This window comes from Mustela nigripes, chromosome 6, assembly GCF_022355385.1.
Source record: "Mustela nigripes isolate SB6536 chromosome 6, MUSNIG.SB6536, whole genome shotgun sequence".
NCBI lineage: Eukaryota > Metazoa > Chordata > Mammalia > Carnivora > Mustelidae > Mustela > Mustela nigripes.
In genome coordinates this window covers 16,034,829-16,058,949 of record NC_081562.1, presented here as the reverse complement: position 1 = coordinate 16,058,949, position 24,121 = coordinate 16,034,829, and the positions used below count along the sequence as shown (strand labels likewise).

The window sequence follows — 24,121 nt, the reverse complement described above, 5'->3', positions numbered from 1 at the left end:
AGGGGGAAGCAGGCTCCCCGCTGAGCAGAGAGCCCAATGTGGGGCTCAATCCCAGGACCCTGAGATCATGACCTGAGCTGAAGGCAGAGGCTTAAACCACTGAGCCACCCGGGCGCCCCCACCTCTTACCTTCTTGACTTGCTCAAGCTCCACCCTGTTCTCTTCTGATCCTCTATCTGTAGATCTTTCTTTTCTTTATGGTTAGAAAAAGAATGATGGTCACATGCTAAACAATCAAAAAAGTCAGAATCCAAGCCAGAGCTGTCTGATTTCACATTCATGCTCTTAGCCACTAAGATACCTACTGCTTAAGTTTTGTGTTGGTGCCTCATCTCTGGGATCCTGATTTGAGAATATCTTCCAAAGGCTCTTAATTTGGATTCATCCCATGAAACTTCCCCAGCTCAAATTCTTTTAAATCTTTCGATTTCTACATTCTGATCCTTTAGAACACATGCCTGACGCTGACCTGACGCTCACCCAATGTCTGAAAATGGCAGACATGGTATCTTTGAGCTTCATTCATTCATGCATACAGTCTAGAAAATACTTATTGAATGCACTGTCTGTATCAGGCTCTATTTGAAACACTAGGAATGCATCATTATTGGATTAGGGAAGGAAGAGATGGATTTTAAAGGCTCTTATTCTCTTTTGGTTTTAATTTAAATTTGACTTTAATTAATTTAAATTTTAATTTAATTAATTTTAATGCCTTTTCCCAAACTCCACCAAGAGTTAAAAATGGTATGACATAAAAATAATGGGCTTTGGGTATGGGAGGTAGAACCTGGGTTTAAAAATATTCCAAGCAAAATACTGGTTGTGTGATATTGGCTGGATTTATGCAATGGTTCGACACTACAGTGGTTCTCAACCTGGATGCATCCAGACTTTATTTGGCTATATCTGCAGACATTTTTTTTTTTGGGTTGTCATAGCTGGGGGATGGACAAAGGTCGAGGTGCAATGAAACATCCTGCAATGCACAGGACAGTCCCCCACAGCAGAAAAGTATTTGGCCCAAAGTATCAGTGCAGAGGTTGAGAAACTCTGCTTTATAATAGTTTCAAACCCACAAGGCTGATGTAGAAACAAATGAACAACTTGCTCCCACTAAGTACGAATGTGCTCCCCGCTCTGTCCTTCCTCCTTCTGTAGCACAGAATACTAACATATCCTCAGATCTGGGAGTTTGCTGGGAAACATGAGGCCTGGCCTAACTCTCTACCTCCCTCACTCCCACCTCAGCCCAAAGGAATTGACCTAAATTCACAAAACTACTTTCCTCACTTCAAAGGAGATATTCTGTTCTCTTTGCAGTGACAGAGATTAAATAGGTGCTTATCATTCTAGCATATGTTGGGAGACTCAGGCCTTTTTTCTTGTTCTAAAGAGATGGAAGCCACAAAAAGATCATATAGCAGGCATAATGGCAACCAGATTTCATCCTGTGCTTTACTGGAAAAGCCAAGCTGTAGGCACTTGCCTGCATGAAAATGCCCAAGGGATTGAACCCAGGTATGCTGGACAAAGGGTCTCTGGGACCAATTCCACTTTACTCTTTCCTAAAGCTATGACATTCGTAGCAAATTACACTTACTGTTGCATAATTAATTACAACTTGCTCGGACTAGGAAACAATGGGCATGGAATCACCCATTCTTGATTAGAGTCTCTGCTGTGTCTACTTGCTGTCTAATATGGTAGATACCAGCCACAAATGGCTGTTTAAATGTTAGTTAAAATGTTCAAAAAATTAAAAATTCAGTTCCTCCATCATACTAACCACATCTCAGTTACTCAATACCCGTGTGGCTAATTACCATATGAAACAATGTAACTACAGAATATTCCAGAATATCACAGAAAGTTGGGCAGCACTGCACAAAAGATGTTGGAAGAAACTGTTTCTTTGAGCCCTTGTTTCTTCGATAGCAAAATGGGGACTGTATTACTTGTCCTGTCCCTTTTCCAGAACTATTGAGAAGGTAAACTGATGGAGTATGCATCCTCTGTAAAAGATAAAACATTACACAAATGTAAGGACATTGATAAGAGCCAAATTGTTTCCTTTACCAAAAATGGTTCAGTCTTGCTTTATTGCCAAGAAACCAGAATGTGTCTGTCTAGGCATTTTACTTATTTTCTATTTGGGGGGGAAGAGGGGAAGGGCAGAAAGAGAGAGAATCTTAAGCAGGCTCCACACCCAACACAGAACCCAATGTGGGGCTCAAACTCACAACCCTGAGATTATAACCTGAGCCAAAATCAAAAGTTGGACACTGAACTGACTGAGCCACCCAGGTACCACCAGACCTTTTATTTCTAAAGTTATAAATCATCACTCAGAGTGACTAACTTTAAGGTGGGGGAAATTTTATAGGTATATTCCCCCCCCCCCTTCATAACTAAAGTCTCTGCTTATATATAACAAATCCATTGGTCCTTTAAAGAGTTTTGCAGGTCACAAATTTTCCCTTTGTCTACTTAGGAAGTTCTCACTATTGTTTTTGTTTTTGTTTTTTCCACTTTTCCTTCTAAAAACTCATCCCAGTTTCTCCATCCCTAATGGGGCATTCAAGTAAATTCAGTTTCTGGGCATGAGGAAGTCTGAATTTTTCTTATTTGGAATCAACAAAGCCTTCCAAATCAAACAGGAGGAATAATTCCCATTAAGCCCTGAGTAGTCTTTGGTTTGCTCTGCTGTCCTCTTGAAAATTTTCCACCAAAAGAGCAATTCTCTGTTTTTACTTAGGCCTGTCCTGATCTGTTGTAAGTTGTAATTTGATGAAAGCATTATAAGGCAAGAGAGTTCATATCAAGTAATTGGCTAAATTATGAGGGCTCAGAGCATGCCAGTGGGGTAGCTCAGGCAATCTAGAAGGTGCTGTAAGAGTCTGAAAGCTTGGGCTACTCCCAGGCCTATCAGAATTCCTTGTGATTTTCTAATGGTAGTAATAAGCTTTGGCATCTGACTGGCACTCTTCATGCTCCTCAGGGTGAATATATTTTATCAACATCCACTGTTTAGCCATACCATCAATTACTCCTTATGAAAGGAATCACCACAGATCTGAAAAATGACATCCCAGGACCAGGCAGACCTAGAGGAAAACTTAAGTGTAGCTTTGATACTCTCTGCATATAAGGACTATTCCAGCGAATAAATCAGATAAAAATTCTGCCCCTATGGAGGCTATATTCTAGTCAGGAGGGGATGATAGGAGAGAAAAAGCAGTAACAAAAGAACAAATAAGTATATGAAATGAGAAAAATACAAACGGAAAGGAATGTTAAAGATGGAAGTAGGAGGTGAAATTTCACACAGAATCATCAGGAAAGGCCTCACAAAGTGGCATTTCAGCAGGAACCCAAAAGAAATGAGGATGCAAGCCCTAGGAATATGGGTGGGTAGCAATCCTAAAGCAGAGGAGGCTGGCAAGTACAAAGGCCCTGGGGTAGAGTTGTACCTGGTCCCTTGGAGACAGAGTGGCATATTAGAGGAGTTGAAGCATTGTAAATGGCGGATGGTGGACATGGATAGTTGGGAAGAGGTCACAGAGGTGGTACCGGGCCAGATAATACATTATCCTTCCAGATTCTACCCTATAAGACATGGGAACTCTATGGAGAATTTTGCGCAGAGAAGTGAAACCATCTGACTTATGTTACTAAAGAATCTTTCTGGACACTGTTGAGAATAAACCAGATGGTGAGAGGTAATGCAAGGATGAAAGCATTTCCTGGTCAACCTACCTCACAGAGTTTTCTCTGACCCCTACTGTCCGTCAGCAGTTCATCACCCTTGTCTCCAGGACCCACAAACATTCATACCAAATCAGTGCTCTCCCTACCAGAGTGATCTCATAAACTGCAATGAATTGTCCCATAAGATTCATTCTTCGCATCCAATTCCAATCACAGCCTGACAAAATCAGAGCTTATCATTGCTAGAAGGACCCAGGACAATTTCTTGGCTCGGCTGTTCATTCTTCAAAATTATGAAATGGATCATACATACAGAACAGTTTAAAGTACTCTTGTACTACTATTCAGTTAATAACAAGAACATTACTGGTCCCTTAGGCACCGACTGTGTGCCTTCCAGTCACATGCCTCTCCCTTTATCCCCACAACCCCATCCAGAAGTAACCACCATTCCACCTTCTGTGTTAATCATTCCCCAGCTTTTACTTGTGGATCTCCACTTGTGGATGAAGATCCAAATAACAGGTTTCATTTTGGAAAATGAGATAGCAGCATGAAGTTACATGTGTCCCTGCTAGATAGAGACCCATATGAGAAAACCTAGCTGAGTCTCTAGGTCATAAACTGGCTTCAGCTTACCTGAGGTTTCATAAAAGCCCCTTCTGGAGAAGTCACTGGGTAAGGTCCCAAGCAAGTCCTCAAAACATAGAGCTCGCATCAGGAACACTGGAATTTGTCTCACAAGGTGGTAATGTGGGTCAAGAACCAGACGGACGGAAGGAACATAGTCAGTGTGAGTCGGCTGCTCTGAATTTACATGGGCTAAGTCCAGCTCTCAAGGTCAGATCAAAGCAGAACATTCCTTACATAAATGAGTGTTCTCAGCTTATCTAAGCAGGAAGTCATGAAACAGAGAGCAAGAACTTCCTCAGCATATGCTCAAGAGAGATCAGGTCTAGTTCAGACTCTCCACAGCATTCTAAGCTCAGGTTACTCAGAACTTGTTATCGATAGCACTAAGAGGGGCTGTCTCTGCTCAGATCTGGTGGGTTGCCCATCATGTGGGCAAACTCACAGAATTTTTTTTTGTCTCCAATATTCAGAAATTTCATGATAAGTCTTTATGCAAATCATTTCCCCCCATGTAGCCCCATGCACCAGGTGGCAGCTCTTTTGATTTGTCAATTCATGTCCATTAGTGTTGGGAAATTTTCTTAAATCATTTCATGGATTGTTTCCAGCCTTCTCTTTGGCTTTCTCTGATCTCTTTTTCTGGAATTTCTTTTGGACCAGTCCTCTAATATTGTCACAATTTCATTTCTATTTTTATTTCTTTGTCCTTTTGTTCAACTTTTTTGTGGTATTTCTTCAAATTTATCTTCCAATTCTTCTATAAAGATTTTTATTTCTGTTCTTATGTTTTTAATTATCAAAAACTTTTCTTCTCTTTCTTTCTTTTAGAGCATCTTTTTTCTCATTTTATTCATGGACTATCTTATCTCTCTTAGGAACATTAATGAAAGATGTTCTGACATTTCCTCACGTCCATGTTCCCTCTGTGTTGTATTTCCTCTGTTTATTTATTTGGTGTCTGTATTTCACGTTAGTGCTTCTCCTCATGTCTGGTAATCCTGATTGCTTGTTAGAAATGACAGTGAGAAGCCAAAGAACTGATGGGAAGCCCTCAGCTGAGCAGCAGAGCTTGTCAGCAACGACTTTACCAGACTGTGTGTTAGGAAACCCCTTGGTCAGTATCTTTTAGTCTTTTTTCTTGCCTGGAGGTTAGAGACCCCAGAGAATACTATACTTATCTCTGACCTGGAGGGGAAAGATCTTGACAGCATTCTTCAGTCAAAATGGGGAAGACAGAGGAACACCTCAGCATATAGCATGTGTTGTATGAACAGTCACTTAAATCCCTTCTTTTTGATAGTCCTCTACACTTTGTGCCTGTTATTCCCCTAGTCCAGTGTCTTCCAGTTGTGCCCCTCCATAAAATAAGCTTTCAGACTTGCAAACTGTATAACCATTTAAGGTAAGTAATACTAGCTGTAGTAACAAATTCCAAATATAATGGCCTAACAAAATAAATTTACTTCTTACACTTACAAATGTCCATGTTCCTACTTGGCAGACAGCTCCATACAGTCATTCAAGGACCATTTCCTTCCATCTTGTGACGCTACCAGGTTTCAAGGTTTGCTCTCTTTAGCTCCTGTATATAGAAAAAAAGAAAAAATTATGTTTGTAAGGCTATTATGGGTACCTATCATTGTGCCCACATTGTATTGTGGACTCAGTCACATGGCCATACCTAACTGCAAAGGAGACTGGGAAATGTATCAAGCTGTGTGCCAAGAAAGAAAAGAAAATGAACTTGGGTGAACACATAGCAAGCACTACTCCAAAGACACTGGCATATTGCTTAACTGCCATGAGTCTCAATTTTTTAAACTGTAAGATGGTAAAGAATACGGCCTGCCTTACAATGTTATTGTGTAGCTTACATTTATGAACTGCTTGGTCTAGTGACAGGTACGTAATAAGCCCTCAGAGAATAATTGTTATTATTGTTGTTGTATGTTTTTCTTCTTACATTAGTTCTTTTTGTAAAAAATGGGGATCCATGGGGGTGCCTGGGTGGCTCAGTGGGTTAAGCCTCTGCCTTCGGCTCAGGTCATGATCTCAGGGTCCTGGGATCAAGCCCCAAGTCGGGCTCTCTGCACAGCGGGGAGTCTCCTTGCCCATTTCTCTCTCTCTCTCTCTCTCTGCCTGCCTCTCTGCCTGCTTGTGATCCCTCACTGTCAAATAAATGAATAAAATCTTTTTTAAAAAAATGGGGATCCATGAGTGATTGACTTTTTCATCCATTGAGGAAGAAATTTAAAAAGCAGAAGACAGTATCCTGCAGAAAAATAAGGGGAAAAGGAAGAGAGGAAGAGACTTGAATGCTGAGTATCATATCCATTTCATTTATTTGTCAAATATTTTCTGAATATCTACTATGTATCAAGCATTGTATTAGAGACAAATAAGTTAAAAGCCCCACCCTTGAGTTTACTATAGTCTGATTGAGAATCAAAATGCTAAACTTTGCCACTTTTTTGGAAACTTTGGGCCATTTTGGGAGATATCTGAAATAATTTACCAATTTGGTAGTCAAAAGTTGGATTAATCAAAGTTATCAGTCACCTCCATGTTGCTAAATCCAGGGGCTAATTCTGACTTTATCTTACTTGACTTGCATTTGATCATGACCTCATTCTTGAAACAGAGTCTTCCTGTGTCCTCCAGGAAATACACACACTCAGTTTTGATTTTCTTCATTGGCTGCTCATTCTTAGTCTCTTGTGCTGGTTCTTCTTCTTCCCCCAGCACTGTCATTTTACAAGAGAAGATCTCTTCTCCATATATAGCTCTCCCTTGGTGATCTCATACAGGATTATAGCTTTCAATACCAATCATAAATTGAAGACTCTCCAAATTATATATCCTTTTCAGGCCTCTCCTGAACTTCAGATTCATACATTCAATTGGCTACTCAACTTCTATGCTTGTGCACCTCTCAGCTGAACTTCTGATCTTCCTCCCATTCTCAAACTTGCTCTTCTCACAGCACTCTCCATCTCATCATTTGGCAACATCTTTCCGCTGTTTAGGCTGCAAACCTAGGAGTCACCCTTTGACTCCTCTCTTTTATACCTCATTCGACCCATCAGTAAATCCTGTTGGCGCCACTTTCAAAATATATCCAGAACCCAAATATTTATCACTGTATCCATTACCAGTGTCCTGATCCAAACCACCACCATCTCTCCCCTGGATTATTTCATTATTCTCCTAATTTGTCTTTCTGCTTTTTACCGTAGCATTCATTACCATGTGTCATAATTATTGCCTGTCTTTGTCACTTCGGTGTAAGCGGCAGGAAGATAAAGGGATCTTTGTCCATCATCTGGCACTTAACAGGTGCACAATATTTTTCAGTCAAATGTGGACACTATTTTCTTTTCTTTTTTTATTATTTATTTTTTATTGACATATAATGTATTATTAGCCCCAGAGGTACAAGTCTGTGTATCGCCAGGTTTACACACTTCACAGCACCATAGCACATACCTTCTGGACACTGTTTTCAATATACCTTTTGCAGTTTAGAAGGCCCCTTCTGTCCTGAGGGAAGTCAAGGGATGGATTTAACATGATGTGAGCACTTCTGCAGCCTTTATTTCTTTGAGAACATGATCAGATTTGCTGCAGCAAGAGCTAGGGCTGGACCCTGGCAGGAAGGTGAAATCTCGGAAGAGCACTGGTTGAGTTCTCTGGGCCCAGTGGAAATGATAGAGCCTAGTGGTTTTAGAAAAGCACAAGTCAGCACGATGCCTCTTCCTCCTCTACTACTTCTCCATAAGCAAAGTCAGAAGCCATCTTCTTCCAGAATCCCTGACATTTCATTCATTGGATTAGAAGATGCTGTGGTTCTTGCAGTAGAAAATGCTATCACTCCATATTATATTCCCAGCACCTAGCTAGAATGACTAATTCATTCTGGTTTTCCCAGGACTGTCCCGGATTTAAAACTGAGTCTTGCATTCTGAGAATCCTCCCAGCCCTGGATACACCAAGATTGTTAATTACCTTTTATTTAGCACAGCACCTGCCACCTACTAAGCCATAATAAATAGATATTGGTTGGAGGTGACTATGTTAAAATTACCTGTTCATGTGTCTATTCCTACTCCAGTGCCTGGCATATAGTATAATGTTTCTTAAAGTGTGATTCAAAAAACCCTGGTTCCATATGATATCAACAAACATCATTATTATAGTAGATACTGCTGGGTGTACCACTCACATCTCCTTTCCTGAGATGGTGCATCAATCCCCCCACTGTTCTGACTGTTAGCTACTAACAACTCATAGCTATGCCCTTTACAAAGAAAGGTTGTCCTTAGTTATGGGAAGCTTCTTGCCTAGGAATTTCAGAGAGATTTTGCCCTCCTTCCCAAAGGGTCACTTTACAGTAACAACAGTCTAATACTGGCCTAAAAAGCTCATCCCACTCTCTTCAAGATGAGACAACTCTGTAGCGTCATTCATGCTCTATAGCTCTCTGTGGGATGTGAGGCTAGACTTTAGCTGAACCCATATCTTTGCAAAGCTTCTTCTCTCACTTCCTTACAGATTTCTCCTGAGAGCTTCCTTAATAAATCACTTGAAAAATAATCCTCATCTTAGACTCTGCTTCTAATAAGTCAAACATAAAAGAGTTATTACTTAGAGTTATTCCAGGAAACTACCTCTAAGGATTCTGGAGTTGGATCGCCCACCTCATTGCAGCCAACAGTGAGGTCTCCCACCTCTACTGGTCATTGGAGATTGATGGTCCTTGGCATGCTATAGCACAGTAAATGTTTTCCCCTGAACTTGGATAGACTACAAGTTTAAGAAGATGCACTGGCTGGTGCAATATATCTGTACAAAGAAAAGTATGAGGGAAAATAGTCATTCTAAAAATAGCAAAATTGGTAGTTGGTGGTGAGTGCCCTTAATACACTAAAAAAAGAAAACATCATAGGTTCAGATTGATCACTCATAAATTCAAAGAAAGTGTGAAATTCCATGGGCTCCTTGACGGGGTATAAAGACCCTCTCTTACCCCATAGCTGAGGGCCAACTGAGCCAAAACTAGGCTCAACTCTAATTATACAAGTTGTAAAACTTCAAAGAAGGTTGAATTCTAGTTCTAACAAAGTCTTCTAATACCAAATTTAGGCTCTGATGAAGAAGTGGGATCCAGAGGCTTAGATGAGGATATCTGGGTAGATGTATTTAAGAATCTTGAACTACTAGTCTTCCTTGAAAATTCTGGGCCTATAGAACTGAGGCCCTCCCTTGTTAGAAGACAGAGCCTCTTATTCCCACCTAGTCTTACTTGAAGATTGCACAAAAGCCTCAAATGAGACAGATGTATTAGAAGACAATGCTTGTCCTTCTCAGGTCCTGACTCTGTTTCCCCTCCTGGCCACAAGTCCCATAATTGGGGTTAAATCTCAGCTTGATCTGACTGAGAAAGTCCTTGGCCTAATAAAGCAGATAATAAACTCTACCCCAACTGAACAACAGATATAGATAAATGTGCCAGTAGAAACTGGGAGAGTATCAGAGATGGGTCATGAAGATATCAGATCAAAGAGAACAACATATAGCATTGGATAAGAGAGAGTTTTACAGTATTAGGGTATTCTCTGTAATACAGATCCCCAACAATTATTGGAATACACTCATTGTTAAAATACTGACCTAGGCACCAATATGGACTATAGTCTCTATTGGATATGGATATTGGATCTGATATGGGTATTGAAACTTGGATGAAAAAAACTGTCAGTAGTAAATGAAATGGATACCAGATCCACTGGGAAGATCATGGAGAAAAAGAGCAAAAAGCCCATGAAAGTGGGCATTTCAGAGTGGGTCTACTGAAAAAGACCAGAGAATATTTTGGCTGTCCATGTTCCTTAGAAGACCCAGAGAACATTCCATTTACCAAGGTGATCAGGAGTATGTTGGACAGGAAGGCACTAGCATTATTCAGAAGCTCAGCAATGCCTATCCTCTGTAGGGTGAGCTGATGGTATGAGTTTCCTATCAGCAATAGGGTGGAAGAGGTCAGGAGATGGTGCTTAACTTCAGAAACCATGTAAACAGAGCTACAGAAATGATCAGCAAAGTTGGAATGGCAACCAGAGAGGCTTGACATTCAAGGATATACAGATAGCTAACAGAACACAGTGTCTCTAAGAGCAAGATAGATAGACAGCAACAAGAAATTAAACTAATTACTATGAGACTGATCAGCTCTATAATTGGTTCAGGTGTGTTTGTGATTCTCCAAGACAGATGTCTCAAATGTATTTGACCAGGGAATCCCCCCCCTCCTTTTTTTTTTTTTTTAAAGAACACCTCATGGGATTGGTATTTTGCAGAGTAACAATGTTTCTTCACAGTTCATTATTCAAAATATTTATGGAGTGAATGCGTATATAAATGTATACATGGTTTCTTAGTACAATTTCATATAGGCATTGGACGTATCTAGAACATCTAAAGCTCCACTGCAATACTTACATTCTACGAGGGAAAAAATGAAGAAAATATTGCTCTAGTAATGAAAGAATAAAGTCGTTAACAGACTGGTCAAACCACAAACTCAAACAGCTTAGGAGAAGTCAGCATTTGATATGTCAGCAATTCATGCACCCTTCCTCACACCAGCAAAGCTTACAAAGTGCAGGATCTCAAGAAAAATGACTTTGCGGAAATTAATGAAACAATGTATAGTGAGAGGAAGAAAGTCAATAATGAAATTGGTCCAATTTAAACAGCCCAGGCCAAGACCACAAGGTAAAAACTTAAGTTATATTCGACACTGAAAATTAGTTCCTATGATATATTCAGCATTACAGAAGGTAAACAGCAATTAACAAATGCTTCAAATGTATTAAGTTAATGGAAGAGTTATGTACTTCAGTGATTCAAAGCTGAGCATAATACAATCAATAGCACACTGTAAGCTTTGTTCCCTCTCTCTGACTGACTACATGATTCTACCATTGGATCAACAGGAAGATTCCAACCACCACTGGATTTTTTTTTTTTTTAAACTGGGCTCCATGTGCAACATAGAGCTGGAACTTATGATCCTGAGATTTTAAAGTCGCATGTTCTACCAAATTTGCCAGTCAGGTGACCCTCCAATCATCATAAAGGGCAATTTCCTTTCAACCAATATGTAAATTATAAAAGGGAATAAATCAACACTAGCATTAGTTCCAAAAGAAAGACATTCATTTTCCAATAATATACATTTTCTGCCTCAGGCTTGTACTGTTCAGATCTTTCAGGAACAATCTCTACTCTGTTCCTTTGGAAGATGTTTCTTTCACTATGCTATGTAGGACATCTTGACTCAACATTTATAAGTGCCTCTTCAGTCCGTCTCTTACCCACATGCAGACTTCATCTCATGCTCAGACTTTGCCATAGACTTAGTCACCCAACCTACCTTGTTATTGAAAACTCATGAAGCATACCTCTCCTGATATTTCCCATTCAAAAACTACCAGCAATGTAGTGTATATATATATAGCCCTAACTCCATGGCCATTTCTGAAGATCCATGTAAGAGGATCCAAGATACAGTGAGAATATTATTAATTTAGACCTCAGTTCTAATCTCAGGATGCCATTTGTTACCTGAGTCTTTTTGGCAAAGTGACTTTTCCTCTTTGGGCCTTAATCTGAAAATAGAAATAAACATTAATGTTATCAGACTTTGTATGCATCCTATAAGAATATATGGAGAACATATGGCACCATAGCTGATATACAGTGGGCACTGTATAAATGGCAGCTATTTAATACATATAAATTGCCTCCCTCTTACATTTTCCTCTCTTGGCTACTGCCACTCTCCTGCATGAACCCAGTTTTCCAGCCAGGAAAATTAGGCTACCTACAGAACACAGAATGCTGGGAGCTTAGTGAGACTTTAGATATCGTCTGGTCTAGAGATGGCACCTATGTTTCTTTCCCCAAGTCAGCTTCACCAGTTTGTAGTGGCCACCTACAGAATTCAGAATCATTGCAACATATGTATTTTTTAATCCCATAAGTGATTAATCCATTTCATGGGAGAAGGGAGTGGTAGTAAATAAGGCAAATACATCTCCCATCTTATCTAGACATTCACCCACACACACCCAGACTATCACCATTATCAACACCTTTTTAGAAGAGAAGTTTGGGAAACTTGCCTTGAAGATGCATTTGCATAAAATCTACCTTGATTCTGCTTAGATTACAAGGATACTTTCACATAACATAAAGGGGTAGTGCTGATGGTGAAGGAAGTTTAATTCTCACCACCACCCTTGGGAATTAGAATATTACACAACCATAAGAAGCAGTGAATTTAGTATACATAGAGCAATGTGAGTTATTTTAAAAAAACATGGTGTTTAATTAAAAAAAAACTGAGACATATCATTATAATGTCCTTTACATAAATCAAAAATTTATGCACAAAAACAACAAGGAAATACCACTACACACCTATCAGAATGGCTAATTTTCTCTTTTAAAACTACCTTATTAACTGCTGGCAAAGACACAGAGAAACAGGAATTCTCATTCACTGCTCGCAGAAACTCAAAATGAAATAGCCATTTTGGAAGATAGTTTGGAAGTTTCTTACAAAATTAAACTTAGTATTACTATATGATCCCATACTCCTAGGTTTTTGGTAGCAAGCCAGTTGGGAAACTTACATCTACCCAAAGATCATCACATGATTATTTATAGCAGCTTTAAGCATGATCAAAAACTGGTAGCAACCAAAATGTCCTTCAATAGGTGAATGGATAAACCAACTGTATTCCATCTATATAATGGAATATTACTGGGCAATTAAAAGGAATGAGCTATCGAGTCATACAAAGACACTGATGAATCTGAAATACATATTGTTAAGGCAAAAATGACTACATATTGCATGATTCCATTTATACAACATTCTGGAAAAGGTAAAGCTCTTGAGGCACTAAACAGAACTGATCACCAGGGTGTAGAGAAGCGTTAAATAAGTGGCAAGAATTTTTTAGTCTAGTGAACATACTTTATATGATACTGTACTGATAGAAACATGGCATTATGCATTTGTCAAAACTTATGTCACTTCATAGCACAAAGAGTAAACCTTAATGTAAACAACTTTTTTTAAATCAGAAGGTCAGGGGATACAGGATGAAATACAGAATATAACAAAAAATTCTAAATGTATTACAAATGTATGGAATAACCTCATTGATGGGGTAAGGCAATAAGATCTAAGTAAAGCAATTTTCAAAATGCATGGAGTCTGAAAGACTAAATGCTAAAGGAAGTATACGTGAGCACTTTATCAACTAAAGTCATTTCCCATGGTGGTACGGGTTAATGATTCTGGAACACTGTATTGGAAATGAACAGTTAAGCAAATGGATGACAAATGGTGGGAGATCCAGGCTTCTCACTATTGGAGTGGGAGATTACAGTTAAGCAAGGGAAGTAGCCTAGAATGATCTATGTGGTGATGAATTAGTTAAAGACACCAATATGAACTCATATTTAGCTTAATATAGACACAGATTGCTATGTATAGAAATATTTATAGATGTGTGTATTTATACACATGTTTTTTCTTGTCAGTTGAGGGGCACAGAAGCAATGATACCCATATAACAAGGAGCACACCTAGTACCTAAAACTTGGTTTCTAATATTATCCTCCAAGAAGAGGAACAAGGGATTTTTGGAGAAATGGCTGATTCTAAGACCAGAGTTAAGTATATAAGATAAGACTGGAGCATCTTCTAGTGCCAGGAGTAAGGAAGGGTTTAAAATGAAATAATACCCACAATGATAAAGGTCTGTCAAAAAGACACAGAAATCAGCAAGAAGAGTTCTAAAATAATTATCCAAACAAATAAATAAATATTATTAAAAATAAATATCCAAAACAAATATATCTGTGAACTATTGAATAATTAAATGGGGGAAGACAGACATATACCCATACAGAAGAATACTAAATAATTTCTATAGACACTCAGCCTTTAAGGAGTATGACTTCTTGCTCCGTAAGTGGAGGCCATAACTAAGGACTTCCTTCCAAAGAGTACAGTGTGGAAAGGAGGGCAAGGTAGAGGAGCTTGGGAGGCTCCATCTCAGCAGGATGTTCAAGAATGACATCAATGGTGAGAAGTCATGATGATAGCAGGAACCCTGAATTTGATGTGATAAAAATAACATTTTTGCCCCCCAGAACACATTACCTTGGTCTAATCATGAAAAAAAATCAGACAAATCACAATCATGAGGCACAGTCTACAAAATTCCTGGCCAATCTTCCTCAAAGCAGTTAAGGGCCTCAAAAACAAAGAAAATCTAAGAAACTTGTCACAGTGAAGCAGGGCCTAAGGAGACACGACCACTAAATGTAATGTGGCATCCTGGATGGGATCTTGAAATAGGAAGAAGACATAAGGTAAAAACTAAGGGAATCTTAATAATGCACAAGCTTTAGGTAATAACAATATAGTCATCTGAAGAAATTAAAATCAAAATAGTTCCCTGTGTCTTCACAAATGTTGTCCCCCTTTGTGAGTGGACAACTGTGTCCCTTCTTGAGAGCTGGCTTCCAAATTGGGGAAGCTGAGGTAGCTGTTTGCACCTTTTAATAATGTGCCCTTTAGTCAAATTATCAGGAACCCAACATGTTACATGCCTGTTGAAGCTAAGAGCATGGTTTCAAAGGTCCCTTCCAGTTCTAACATTCTGCTTCTTGTTGAAATATGAGAAGATTCTTTTCCCCCAGAAGACACATAAAGTCAAAGACCACAGAATTAAACTTAGAAGTGTTCGCCAGAATGAAAGGAGTTCAGGTGTGTATAAAGGTGAGAACTAAAAAAAAGGAATAAAGCTCTCAAGACAAGGCCATTTTTTAAGTTCTCAGAATGGATATTCTGTTGGATTCAACTGAAGACTCAACTCTGTTCAATTTTAGAAACTTCTATTGGGCATCCTCCATGAGACAGATCCTATCCTCACTCCTCGAAATAACAGGGGAGAAGTTAAAGACTTAAAGCAAAGGGACTCCATAAGTAAGTCAAACCATATGATATTTGACTCTCTGTGTTTGACTTATTTCACTTACTTGTGGAGCATAAGGAATAACATGGAGGACATCAGGAGATGGAGAGGAGAAGTAAGCTGGGGGAAATCAGAGGAGAAGACAAACCATGAGAAACTGTGGACTCTGAGAAATATACTGAGGAATTTGAAGGGAAGGGGGTTGGGTGAGCCTGGTTTTGGGTATTACTGAGGGCACGTATTGCACGGGAGCAATACACTGGGTGTGGTGCATAAACAATGAATTTGGGAACACTGAAAAGAAATAAAATGGAAAAAAAAAAGGCAAAGATCTTACAAGATCCCATTTGCATTTTAGAAAGAGCACAGTGGAGAGTGGATTTGAATATAGAGAGACAGAAGGCAGAGAGACCAATAGAAAGGTCTAGTTTGCTCCTCAAAAAGCCCAGGCAAAATTCTGTGCTGCTCTGGATTGGGGTGTGCTGGTGGAGGTGGAAATGGACAGTTCTGAGAGATACTCAGGAGGAAGAAAAGCCCAAACTTGGTGACTGGATAAAAGACACATTTCCAGAGGGTTTACCTTTGTACATGAGTGCGCAAGTATCCATGATATGCAGGGTAGGGGAGTGGACTGGAATTTAAAGATTGCCTCTTAGAAGCAAGTTCTATAAAAATTAAAAATAAATAAATAAATTAATTAATTATTTAATAAAAAAGAAGCAAGTTCTATCCCTAAGACCAGCTGAGGTTCTGAGTTTTCCTTAAATCCTCCTCATAAATTTGCACAGGAGAAAAACAAGAGCCCAGACAAGAAGATGCATGTCTAAGGTAAAAGGAAAAACATGTTTGGTCCTAATAGGGTTGTGGTGGAGGGAGGAAAGGGGAGGAATGTTCTGGAGCAGCCTGCCCGGAGGTGAGGACTGGTTTGTGAGGCTGCCAGAATCTTTAGTGAGATGTTAATGGGGTTATCAGCAGTTGCTGAAACAAAGGCAGGGTGTATTGCTGGCGGCCAAGAAAGCTGAACCAGCCAAAATGTGTGTGTGTGTATGTGTGTGTCCGCGCGCCTATGCATGCACATGAAGCAGGTACGTGTCCCAAAAGAAACACCAGGCTTTCTGTCTATAGATGTCTCAGAGAACAAATGGTCTTGGCAATTCGACCTATGAACACGGATCACAGAAGACAGACACCTTTAAAGGAGGGTTGGTGTTTCTCAGTGGGGATTCTCACAGTGAGAGCATCATTTTTCTTTGTCTCTGGCAGAAAGGGAGTCTCTTTTACCCCAAGAGAAGCTCTTTACCCAAATGAAATCACCCCTAACCAAACACACATAGTCACACATGCACATGATCCCAGAGGCCTTCTCTGCGCTGAAGGACTATCCATTTCTTTTTTCCTTGTCAATTCATAGGTACACACTAGCACTTACATTTACTCACATTCGCCCTCAAAAGAACTATTCCCATAAATGGTGCTCCTAGAATATGCTCTAGCAATGTGTACAGAGCCAGATATTCAATGATGGAGACCCAACAGCATCTCTCAAGACGTACTTCAGTATTTTACCCTGTTTGACACCATTATAAGGGGTCTAAGAACCCATTCAGTATTCTGGGTCACCTGGAAAATATCTGACTTCTGGAGATCAGAGTAGCAAAGATAGTAAAAGCATTTTTTAAAAAACTTTGCAACTGGGGAGACTTGAGCTGAATCCTGGCTTCTCCACTGACCTTGAGCCTGTGATTTAATACCACTGTTTTGGGTTCCCCAATAGCAACATAGGAATAATAACCATGAGTCGTCACTACTAGTATCCCCATTTCACAGATAAGGAAAGCTGAGACACCGAGATATTTAGAGACAACTAATAAATAGCACAGCTTGAACTTGAACCCAGGCAATCTGGCCCCTGCCCTGCATGGCCTGTCCTACTTAAAATTTTTTCTTTAACTGTTGCAACAACTCTGCTAATGGGAACTTGGACAAATAACTTAACTCCCTAAGCCTCAATCACCTCAGGAGAAAATAGGGTTAGGTTATTTTGGACTTCTTAAAGATCTTATAAGGAATATCTGAGCAATGCCACTCATGGAATTATCAGAGTACCTGAGCAGCAGTGAGCATGATAATGGAGCCTGCAGTGACTGCAGTGTTAACACTAACCTTGTTGTTAGCATCACAATACCCACTGCACTTATAGTTATTTGTTTCAGTGTTTATGATTCCTGGAACAACCTGTTCCATGAGGACAGAAGTGGTCTCTTTCTTATTTGCTTCCATACCTACAGCATTCGACCGCCTTACACAGACCAGAATCACACAGCGATTTTGATGAATTCATTGAATTATTCATTGATGAATGAATAAATGCCTGCAATGTTGCCTCTCCCTTGAAGTGTTGTATGATTAAATGAGATAATATATGTCCAATGGCTAGTTTGATGTTTGGCATGAGAGTTCTACCCAATTAATATTAGATCTCTCTCTTTTGCAACCAGAACACATTATCTGAGACACTTATTCTGGAGTGACATTATTCAGGGAGTAACAAACAGAATGCCTGGGCTCCTCTGAAGAAGACTGACAGGTACCACTCGACCTAGGCACCAGAGCTGAAATGACATATGAGCTGGGACCCACCTTGGTGGACAGCACCACCATGCATCACAGAGAACCATGCTGTGGGCACATTCAGAAATCTCAAGAGCAGAAAAAGGAAGGTACTTGATGTACTGATTGACTAAAGCTACTAATTAGGTCTGTGCATGGTACGAAAATAGGCAGCTCTTGCTTACTGGGCACCAGGGAAGGGTTTGGCAGAGACGAAGGAAACCACAGCCAATCCATCCATGAGCCAACATGCCGCATCCAGAAAGGGATGATTCAGCTGAGTACATTTGGAGACAGAAATTGCCAATGATGATCAAAAACTAAATAGAAATAGTTGTTAAGAAACTAAATAGTAGTGTAATGGACAGCAAAAAAAAAAAAAAAAAAAAAAAAAAAAAAAGTCCCTTCTCACTCAGAACTGCTCAGAAAATAGCTAACATCAAGGCAACAGGCAGTGTGAAAAACATGGACTTCCACTTCAGACTTCCCTTCCAGTCTTGGCTCTGCCAACTGAGGTCTGAGGCAAGTCAGCTCACACCTCTGAGTTTCCGTTTCCTCATCTGCAAAATAGAGAATATCTACCTCATAGAGGTATGAAAGGCTTAAGTAAATAATTTCTACAAGGGGACTGGCGAATGGCAGAGCGGGGACCATCATCACCACCACTTCAAGGTAGCCATGCTGACAGATGACCCACACCACCTGGAATCAGGCCTTTGCTATCTTTCCTCTTAAGTGGGTTCTACTGGCTGTGCCACTGTGTTGTGCTGTGAGTCACTGTCTATTAATATGACTTACCCAGGGTTTGTAATAGAACAAGTGCCAAGTAAGGACCCAGAGAGCGAAGGGACCTGCATCATCCTCAAATAAGATAAGCCACTCCAGAAATAAATGACAGTGCATTGGCTGGGTTGGGAACAAGGGGAGGTAGGGCATGGCCGGAGGAAGCTGGAAGAGGGTACAGAACGAGATAAGGGAGAAGAGGAAGAACTCTGGGAGAAAGCTGAAGGCCAGCACTGGCCCAAAGGAGGGAAGGTAGCCAAGTGATGCTGTCTCACCTACTTCAGTCTTTGGTGTTTCTCCACCAGGGCTGCCCACCTACTCTGAACTGTGGAAGGCCAAGCAGAGGCAGAGGCAGCAGTCAAAAGAGGCAGGTTAATTCATGAGTGATAGCCCTGGGATATCTCAGGAAGTGGAGAAGCAGACATAGCCAGAAGTGAAAAGCGAACCTAGTTTAGAGACAGGGCTGAGGGAGAACTCACATAACAGGAGCCTGAAACCTTGGGGCCCTGCCTCACTCACTCATACACCCAGGACGGGAGACCAAGAGCAGTCTCTGGTGAAACTGAACCAACCAACCTCCAGACTCCCCTTTCTCTACCCTTGAAATAGTTTTCAAGTTCTCAAGGACCTTAAAAATTATTATATGTAATAAATTTCTACTATACAAGATGCTAATGGATCTGGTATGTGGTATATGGCAGGTGCAAGAGTGGTTTTCTCCCCCTTATTTAAAACCAAGAATTACTATTTAAACTAAACTTTATTGGGGAAAAAAGGCAATTACACTCAACTTACATTTCATAAAATTAATCTTCCTTTTCTTTTTATACATTTTTTAAACTTGTAAGGAGAACACAATATATTTTTGTTAGTAGCTGCTTTAAGGCAAAATGGAATTTAATTTTTCTATAGGTAGGTTGATGTATTTAATCTAAATAGAGGTTGTAAACTAGTTGAATAAGGACCATTTAAAATATGAAAACAGACTGATTCTGTTGAGCATGAAAGCTATAGAAATCATGAAACAACGCAATATGAATAAAAATATAGCCTAAGACAAAGTACCTAAGACTTTGAAAAAACATTTTCTTACAAACATAAACAGGCTTAACTATAGGCCTAGCTGTTCCAAAATAATTATATACATGTTTGTTTCCTGGTTTCTTCCAGGCTGTGTGTGCATAAAAAATTTTATGTTGAAAATCAAAAATAAATTTTATCTTTGAAATGTATGAAATCTCCCTCTCTCTCTCTCTCTCTCTCTCTCTCTGGTCAAACTTGCAATAAGTACACACAAATTTTATTTCCCACTGAAGTGAGACCATTCCTGTCCTTGCTTTCGATGGATTTAAAACAAGGAAAAACTTGGAAGGAAAAACATAGGAAGCTGAAGATTGCACCAAGCGGGGCTCCTGTTTTCCCACACAAGGCCAAATACTTTCTTCACAAAAAACCAGAATCTGGGAGGGACAGATCAGGAAATTTCTTCTTGAGTGTATGATCTGCCCCTCACAGAGTTCTTTCTCTTCTCTCAAAAGTCAAGTTTCCCACTTATGCAGAAGATTCCAGAAAAGGGTCCTTCATCCCATCAGGCATTTGTGTGGAAAGAGGGAAGATATTGCTCAGTTCAGTTCTGTAGATCAACTAAGTGATTTATCTTAAGATTGGAGGTGTGCTAATACCTTCCCTCTCACGCTAGCTCAAGCAGCACTGGAAACATGTCAAGGTTTCCTTTTGCAACAGGATTTTTCCCAAGAATCTCACTGCTTGAGGTCAAAACATTCCTTCTCAGGCATGCTGAGACTTCTCAAGCCCCAGGTCCACATGATGAATACTGTCTTCAAGGTGGGCTCATTTCTGACCATTCTTCACCTTCAAAGGTCTTAAAATTGACTGATTTCTTTCTTGAAAGTACACTTGCCACTCACCTCTCAGCGCAAACACCTGTTAGGAGCTTACTGTGTCCCTCTCTGTCTTTCTCTGCCAAGTCAACAAATGTCTGTAGAACCTGCCATGGAGCCAACCACTGAGGGGCCACCATCAATAAAGCCACCAACACAGTTCCTCCAAGATAGACTTTCTATCTCTAGATACAAAGACAAAATATTAAACACAGATGGATTTTGTTGTTTCAGGCAAATTTTTTTGGTAGCAGAAAAAATTTCCTTCAATTTTAACATCATTAACAAATCTTGCAAATACTACATCATGACATTTATTGGTGAAATTGGTTGACTCATGAGCTTGGATAAAGAAGCTATTGTTTTATGGTTTATTACACTAGCTTCATCATCATGTGACATGTTATGGCTGCACTGATTAATTAAATGGGTTGAAAACAGAACCTTCCCCATTTCTCCTCCTATATCTTACCTGACCATTTTGCTCATTCTAATTGGACTAGCATTATTAGGTATTCACCAATTCTGTGACTTTACCTTTGGTGGGGGCAGTAAGCTCTGCTGCTAAGTAATTTACTCCCAGAATCTGAATGGGACTTTTTAGCTAAAGGCTAATCCTGTTTGTTTTCAGATAGCAATAGCCATTTAAAATGATCAGCACCTTTCCTTGCCAAAGGGCTGTTATTTGTAGTTAAAAGTCATATTTTCCTGAAGCTATCATTGCATGTGTGGGTTGTTTGCCACGGACCTTGCACAGTGGGATAGGATCACTAGATCACCAGCCATGCCAAGTCCACTGATGAGTAGTTTTCATGATAAAGAGAGACTCTATTGTGTGCTGTTGGTTGCAGTAGGACAGTGAACTCACTCAGAAAGTCGTCATTCTTCATTACTAACCTTATCAAAATCGTCCACACCTGGAGGACTAGAAAAGTTCATATGGAAAAGCAAACATGGAAGAAGAGACAGGAAACACTAAAAAAGGAAAATGTCAAGGGGAACTAGCCCTACCAGATGTTGACACATACCCTAAAGCCAGGCTAATTAAAACAACACAGGACCAACACATCAATCAACAAATGGAATATGGTTGGAAACCCAGAAATAGACCCAAGTATATTTAGAAATCTAGTATATGGTAAAGGTAGCTTCTTCAATCGTTTAGTAGCGTTTTAGTAGCATGAAGCAGTCAGGGAGTTGGTCTTACAGAAGCAAGCAGATCAGAAGAAACCCCCCATGGAATTGGGCCAAGAGGTTGTGTTGGCTGGTGCTGTATCTCCCTTACCAGCTGCTCAGGGGAAAAGACACTTTGCAAAGTCCCAGCCCCAGCATCACAGAGCAGAGTTTCAGAGAGTAGGCTGGGAACTGAGTTAATGGCTGCCAAACTTGTAAATACTGAGTATTTATTCAGCTAGCATGCATTATCCTATAACTATATTGAGAGGAAGGTGTGAGGTCAAATGAAGGAATGCTGATCTTTGCTTCTTTACTAGAAAGTCAAGATGATATCCAAAAATGATAAGGCAAGTACAGCAGTATAAACAACATTTAGAAAGACAATATGAAATGACTTTTTAAAAAAGTAAGAAGCGGGTCTCCAATGAAGACGAAGTGAGACAGGATTAGTTTTTTAAATTATAGACCTATATTTGACTTAGGATTGTGAAAACTAAAATTAAATAAGAGCATGTGAGTGAAGAATGAAAGAGTATGGCTGTAGGGTGGCATGTTTAGTTTGGAAATATAAATTCGGTATTATAAGGTAGTATCATATTTGGAAAGTGAAAGGAAACACTATCATTTTGATAATACAGGCTCCCAAAAACAAAAATGGAAAATCCTTTTTGTTGTTGAATCATATAAGAGATGGACAAGAAATCAGATCGTGGGCCCAATGACAGCAGATTGTGTGTCTGTTTTAGTCACCAATTTTAGTGGGATTGTATGAACTCCTAGATGAAAGAAAGATTTAACAGGAAAGCTCCCAACACAAAGCAGCCATGAACACCTGCATCAATAGCAAAAAATCTCGAGGGCAGGTTGCCTGGTGCGCAGTCAGTTGGGTAACTCCCTTCTGCTCAGGTCATGATCCTGGAGTCCTGGGATCGAGTCCTACATTGGCCAGGGGTGGAGGGGGAGGTTGCCCCGCTCAGTGGGGAATCTCCTTCTTCCTCTGACCCTACTCCTTCTTGTGTTCTCTTTCTCTGACTCTCACTCTCTTTCTCTCTTTCTCTCTGAAATAAAAAAATGAAATCTTAAAAAAAAAAATCTCAAGGACTTACCAAGTGAAAATAACATCTGTCCTACATCCATGTTGCTGGTTTCAGGTGGTGACCAGGTCATGACAAGCCATGTGGTTAGGGCTATTTCAATAATGGGGACAAAAATTGTTAAAGTGGAGAATATCACTTTGCCTGGGAGTGGCCAAAGGTGACGGTGAGGGTTGAGGGGCCATGGTTGGTCTGAGTCTTGAAGGATACCTAGGTGTTTACCAGGTAAGGGAAACTAGAGAAGAGTAAGAGAAGACACAGACATGTGACAAGTCTTGGTGTAATCACAGGACAGACAAATAAATGTCTTTTGGGGGTGGAGCAGAAGGTCTCAGGAGATGACTAGTGGTGGGCAATGAGACTGGAGAGGAAGGCAGATAGCTACTCCAAGTTCATTGCATCTTATTCCTTAGGCACTGAGGAGCAAACACAGAAAGAAAATCCCTTAGACTAATTTTTAGGAAGATCTTTCTGGTAGCAGTGTGAAGGAAGTACTCAGAGTAAGGGGAACAGACTCAAAGCACCAGAAAGAACAATAAAAAGAGCTAACATAGATTCAGAGTGCCCAGCTCTGGGCTCAGGCTTTGCCTGCATTGACTCATTGATTCTGCATTTGACTCTGTGCGGTGGATATTTTTATCCCAGGTGCACAGAAAGGGATGCTTAAAATATGAGAGACTGGGCTTTTATTTAAGGAAAAAAAAATCAAAAGTGTTCCCTAACCAGGAAGCTTCTGATGCATCTTCTGCCTGGGCAGGAACCAATCAACACGTGGGGCTGGCCTGATTCCAGCAGGTGTGATCACCTGGAAGAACAGGAAGCATTTGGGCAGGATTGAGGGCAGTTCCTGACAAGTGCAGAATGACAGCTGTTGAGAGGGAAGTAGGGCTAATGCCTAAATATGGATATTAAAGAGAAGTTCAGGGACATGATGTCAGAAGACATCCAACCAGTCTCCTGACATCCATTCCTCCCCCAAGCCTGTCCACTCTAATTCTGGGTGACTTCACCATGCCATTAAGAGTTATTAATTATGCCTCCCCTCACTAAGTTACTATTTGCTACCCCAAATCACAGATAACACACTACCTGTCCAGTAAGTGTTATATTCTTTTGCTTATGCTTCTTTTCACTGGGGTTCCCTTCTCGTGTC

General features: G+C 40.1%; 1 long non-coding RNA gene across 6 annotated transcripts in view; it reads right to left on the bottom strand.

Annotated features, from left to right (window-relative positions):
* Positions 1–24,121, bottom strand: part of LOC132020485 (uncharacterized) — a 150,605-nt gene that overhangs the window by 41,345 nt on the left and 85,139 nt on the right. For 3 of the 6 annotated variants that reach the window (XR_009404985.1, XR_009404987.1, XR_009404989.1), the window contains one exon: positions 5,821–5,926. This is a non-coding gene — a long non-coding RNA (uncharacterized LOC132020485). Of the gene's footprint in view, positions 1–4,350; positions 4,582–5,820; positions 5,927–24,121 lie in introns of those variants that run through there. The other 3 variants (XR_009404991.1, XR_009404988.1, XR_009404986.1) reach the window with 3 other exon arrangements.